Genomic DNA, 6,352 nt, shown 5'->3' with positions numbered 1-6,352 from the left:
CTAAAGGATTATTAGGAACACCATACTAATACGGTGAACTGCCTTAATTCTACGTGGCATTGATTCAACAAGGTGCTGAAAGCATTCTTTAGAAATGTTGGCCCATATTGATAGGATAGCATCTTGCAGTTGATGGAGATTTGTGGGATGCACATCCAAGGCACGAAGCTCCAGTTCCACCACATCCCAAAGACGCTCTATTGGGTTGAGATCTGGTGACTGTGGGGGCCATTTTAGTACAGTGAACTCATTGTCATGTTCAAGAAACCAATTTGAAATGATTCGAGCTTTGTGACATGGTGCATTATCCTGCTGGAAGTAGCCATCAGAGGATTTGTACATGGTGGTCATAAAGGGATGGACATGGTCAGAAACAATGCTCAGGTAGCCCGTGGCATTTAAACGATAAGGGGCCTAAAGTGTGCCAAGAAAACATCCCCCACACCATTACACCACCACCACCAGCCTGCACAGTGGTAACAAGGCATGATGGATCCATGTTCTCATTCTGTTTACGCCAAATTCTGACTCTACCATTTGAATCTCTCAACAGAAATTGAGACTCATCAGACCAGGCAACATTTTTCCAGTCTTCAACTGTCCAATTTTGGTGAGCTCGTGCAAATTGTAGCCTCTTTTTCCTATTTGTAGTGGAGATGAGTGGTACCCAGTGGGGTCTTCTGCTGTTGTAGCCCATCCGCCTCAAGGTTGTGTGTGTTGAGGCTTCACAAATGCTTTGCTGCATATCTCGGTTGTAACGAGTGGTTATTTCAGTTGCTTTTCTATCAGCTTGAATCACAGGACTGCCGCATACTTGATGTTTTTCCCTTTTCACACCATTCTTTGTAAACCCTAGAAATGGTTGTGCATGAAAATCCCAATAACTGAACAGATTGTGAAATACTCAGACCGGCCCGTCTGGCACCAACAACCAGGCCAAGCTCAAAATTGCTTAAATCAACCTTTCTTTTCGATTTCGAAATATAGCTCACTGTGCAATTTAGAGTGACATCCTTTTTTCAGCACAATTTAGGCAATATGATGAACTAAATTTTATTTAATTTTAATATACAAGCTATACAAACATAAAAGCAAAAAAAATAGCGCTGATACACATGATCACATGTTTTTAGAGTTCTTTTCGGTTGTTTCTATGACCTAAAAACAATAATTTTCTACATTCTAGTCGTAAAATTTTCATGCTATGGCAGTAATGAAAACTTTCGTATTGCCTGACATATCCAAAAACACAGACATTTGTTTAGATGTCTGAAGTCTCCCTGTTAACACACATGGACAAGGTTTCCAAATAAACACATTTTTTTTATTATTATTAACCTATGCTGTGTTGACAGCATGGATCTGTGCCGTTTGGGTCACTCACTCACTCATCGTCTATACCGCTTAATCCTGTATTCAGGGTCACAGGGGGCCTGGAGTAGTCTTTAAAGACAAGCCATGGGGCAGGGTACACCCTAGACAGGGTGCCAATCCACTGTAGGGCACACGCACACTCACATGCTCATTCATGCTCATTCATACACTATGGACAATTTGGAAGCACCAATTAGCCTAATCTACATGTCTTTGGACTGTGGGAAGAAACCAGGTTATACGGAGAAAACGCACGACGCACAGGGAGAACATGTAAACTCCATGCTCATTTATATAGCCTAGGAGTACTGAACTGCAATGTAATAAGGTCCGGTCAATAAAAGGTCTGATTATCTTATTTTATGTCTGTGTTAGGATTTAGATCTCTCTGTGCCTGCAGTCATTCAAGTCTATAAAAAAAAAGATATTTAACATTTCCATAGCATTTCATCAATATTAATTGTTAATTTTCATTAACCATGTTAAATTTATGGACAACTTGATCTTTGATGGCTTTGTATATTTATTTGTATAAATATGGAATACAAATAACAATATTTAATCAACATTTAGTAAATTATCACACTTCTGGGCTGTAAATAAATGTGGAAAGACTCTGGTTGCTCTATCATTCCAGGCTCTTGGTTTGGGTATTTTACACACCCTCACCTTAGACTCCTACGAATATGTTTTTGTTTGCGTTTTGTCTTCACATTACTGCTTGTTATTATCACCAGTGTTTCAGAATGTATAAGACAAACTTCTCTTAGGAAGAATAAACATATATTAATCTGTCCATTCATCTATGAAGATTTAGTTTATATAATCTACTTTCCTTTTTTTGGAGTAAGCCATGCTGACTCGTGCTTTTGTTTTTATTTCTTCCTCACACACACATCGATTGGCTATGTTGAGTGACACATATAGCCAACCATAATTTGAGAGAAAAAGTGCTTACTTGCTGGTATATTAATTATTCTCATTTATCAATAAAGCATCAGGGTCCATATAGAACTGTCACCTAATCTAGATCGGGACTGCATCCATTATTTCCTGATGCTGGATATAAACCAATCATTGACAATTACATCAACTACCTGTATGCTACCATATGTAGCAATGTAATCACAATATGCTTATTTCATCCATATCGTGCAAGCATACACATAACCTACCAAATCTAAATCTAATCATGTGGGGTGGTTTAGTTTTAGAAGGGGTTTGATTGGTGTCAGATTAAAGGCTTGAGGAAGGCAGAAAAAGGAAAACATGGAAAGCGGCTGAGTGGGAAATGAGAGTGGATCAAAGCTATGCCGTTCACTGCCCCTTTCCTGAGAGGCTGTCTGGAATGCGGACTGGCTGAAAGGCTTTCCGTTTCTAATCCGTTCATGTGGATTTGCAAACATGGTTCTGTTTCTTAAATTAATCATGGGCTTTTATTCCTCAAGGTTTTACGCAAGAGTTCAATGCACTCTTTCTCTTTCATCAATTTTAAACAATGTACTCTATAGAGACGATACAGTAGTAATCCAACAGGCCCCATATAGTGAATTGTTTATAACACATAGAAACCCTGTGCTGAATGTATTATTTATGAACTGCATTTCATTGGCTCGTACATGTACTTTGCACAATGACAATAAAGTTGAATCTAATCAAATTCAATTTAATCTAATCCTAATCTCATCTAATTTTACTTGTCCTGCAGAGACTCTTTTTTTTTTAAAGACCCAATACTTAATTTGGAGGGAAATATCAGTCATTTTTCTTAGTAAGCTGATATTGACATGTCTTTGTCTTTTCTTGCAGGGTCAGGGGCGTACTATAGGTAAACTGCAGCCGACAGACCAATTCCATATTCCTCACAAACTTTTGATGACAGAAAATGCATTCACTTTATTTAGTCAAGACATTGCAAAACAAGCTAATTCATTCACATACTTGGCACTCAGGACATTTAGACTCACTGCTCAGGCTGGAAGAAATATAATTAATTGATTTATAATAGACTTCTTATCATTTTTGGCTACTTCTATTAGCATCTGCTGTATGTGATTAACACAAATAAGATCAACACATTCGAGACAACATACTTTCATATGAACAGGTTAAAAGTATTTCAATATAGGGCCCCCAAGTGGGGCAACAGAACAGTATCTGCCTCATCATCCAAGGGCTAGCAGGTTTTTGTCAATCCCATGCTTGGGAGTCCAAGAGAGCCAAACTGTCCATCATAGCAACACTATCTAGTTTGCCAGCTGTGAGCATCTGCAAACTCATATATGTGAAAAGAGTGTGACACAGCATGAGGAACAGTGTGAAAAGTCTCAGAGCCTTAATGACTGGTAGCTGTTGTATAATAGGGAAGAGCTGACTGGTGGGTGAGTATTGGCCAAGATCAAAATTAGACAGAAAAATGTGTGGGGGACAGGAAAAACACAACTGTAGTGTTCCATTAACTAGTGCTATCCCTAATGTATTTTTAAAAAATAATTATGGTATGTTTTATTAAAAGAAATGAGTTTATGATGTTTGTGTGTAATAAACTTTTTGATGGAGACTCATGGAATTTGTTACGTCCACTTGAATTGATCTTCTCATAGCCAGTCCTGTTTTAACCATCACAACCAAGCCTGTGTTCAGGGGATCGAATTGAAAGGATGTTGAGGGCTCTTACAGGGGGGCTCTCCAACCAGCATTCATCACCATTATCAAATAAGAAATAAATCATTTTTTCTGCCCTCTCCAGCCCTCTACTGACCTGGGGCCCCAAGCAGTAGCCTGCCTTGCTGTTTGTCAAGCAGTACCTCCACCGCATATGTTTGTGTTGTAAGCATATGTTGCCAATAAAAGAGAAAGTGAATTGTTATTACAATTCCTCCTGGCTAAACATTTTTGTCGCCAATACCACAACATCAATAATTCATGTAAGTTTGTTGTGATCTCAGGGAATTGGACTGTGGCATGGTGTGAGTATTTTGAAACTGCTAAACTCTTTAATATTTTTATGTGCAACAGTCTCAACAACCTATTAGCCACAGACACACCCAACCAGTGGAAAAATGTCACCTGGGCTAATGAATCTTTTTTGCAAGAGCAACATGCAAATGTAAGGGTTAGAATTTGAATTCATGGAGCCAACCTGCCTGTCAGCAGTCCAGTATGATATTATGAAGTGTAAATCTTAATACAAAATTTTTTTTAAAAGTGGTAATCTTAATACAAATTGGAATGGCACAGCCATATCAATGGTGACTATGTGGAAAAACCTTTATGGCAAAGCTCTACCCTTCTTATAATAGTTAGGTTCTGCCACATAATGCAGTGTGTCACATAGCAAAAGTCTCAGCGTATTTAAATTTTACATTTACATAATTTGGCAGACGCTCATTTCACCTTCTTTCAGATACAAGCAGTTGAGGGTTGAAGGCCTTGCTCAAGAGCCAAGCAGTAGCAGCTTGGTGGCGTGGGGGTCGGAAACTTCCCAGGGACCAGATCTTAATCTAAACTCCCAGATAGCACTGCCAAGTTAAAATGATAAATTAAATTAAAGGTAATTGTTTGAGCATGAGTTTATTTAGAGGATATGAGACACTTTTGTGGTTGAGTGCTGTGTCTGTCAGATGGACACTAAATCCCTGCCTGAAATAACTTTTATGCTATTTTAATAAATATACAGTATTAAATAAAGGATTCTACTTCTGTTATCTACAGTATATCAGAGTACTCCAGTTTTCAGGGTTGTTCAAGTGACAAAAAGTCAATTAATTAATTAATTACTTTATGTTGGTCAGGGTTGTAGTATCTATGACAATGACTTTAACAAAATTTCGGCATTAGGGTAAATAACTGTCTGGGACAGTTTATCATGGAGGTGGGAGAAAGCTGAAGAGCCATGAAAGAGCCCACAAAGACATTAACCTGAACTCAGGATCAAAATGAGGACTCAGCAATATGTAAATCAGCAATTCAATCTAACAAAAGCAGACATGTTTTCAATAAAATTAGCTTCAAAACCAGTCTAAAACCAAAACTCCAATATTCTATACAATGCATTGCTTTTACGTGCTTTTTACATTCCGGAATCAGTATAATTGCTAACTATATTATGAAAAACTGTTTAACATAAAATATTCCAACAAGGCACTTTTAAAACTCTGTTTTTTTTCCCAATGAAAATCTTAACAGTCGTTAATTTATTTAATGTACTTTGTAATTCACAGTAGAAATTGCAAATTTAAACAATCCTTGTTTATGGATTTATATTTGGTTGTACTCAGAATTAAATTGAAAAGCAATTCAGTGTTATCACTGTATCTAGTTTTAGACAAAGTCTAAAAAGAAGATGAAGACAAAGTCTATATTGCCAAAAGTTTGTGGACAGATAATACTTATTTGTGCTTGTTGAAATTTTGTTCTAGACTTAACCCCTTTCTCCTTTTGCAACTGGAATAACCTCCATTCTTTCAGGAATGATTATTTTTTAAATAGATTTTGGTAAATGTCTGTGAGAATTCCCATTCGGCCACGAGTCCAGTACAAATGAGGTCAGGAACTGATGTTGGGATCTAAGGCGTGAGTCACAGCCAGTGTTCCTATTAATCCCAAAGGTTTTCAGTGGGCTTGAGGTCAGGGGTCTCAGAGCATAGCACTCAAGTTCTTCCACACCAGTTTTGGAAAACAATGTTTCAGATGATGGTCAGGTGTCTACAGACCTTTGGCCATGTAATATATGTCAATGTTTCAGAGAGTTAGACGCCCTCTGTTGGTGGCAAAAAATAAAACATCGTGGAGCAAACTTTCTTTTTTTTTTGTGGAAATATTACACGACAAACAAAGTATGTGGAACTATATATACATCATAAATACGTGTTATATAGCAAACTATAATAAAAACATATAATAAATATATTCTACAGGACAGAGGATGAAGCGTTATGAACTCCAAGACAGAGGAGGTCGCTGTAGGTCTCTTTTT

This window comes from Clarias gariepinus, chromosome 1 (genome assembly GCF_024256425.1).
Source record: "Clarias gariepinus isolate MV-2021 ecotype Netherlands chromosome 1, CGAR_prim_01v2, whole genome shotgun sequence".
Lineage (NCBI taxonomy): Eukaryota > Metazoa > Chordata > Actinopteri > Siluriformes > Clariidae > Clarias > Clarias gariepinus.
The sequence above is the reverse complement of the archived record's forward strand: the minus strand, read 5'-3'. Positions refer to the sequence as shown.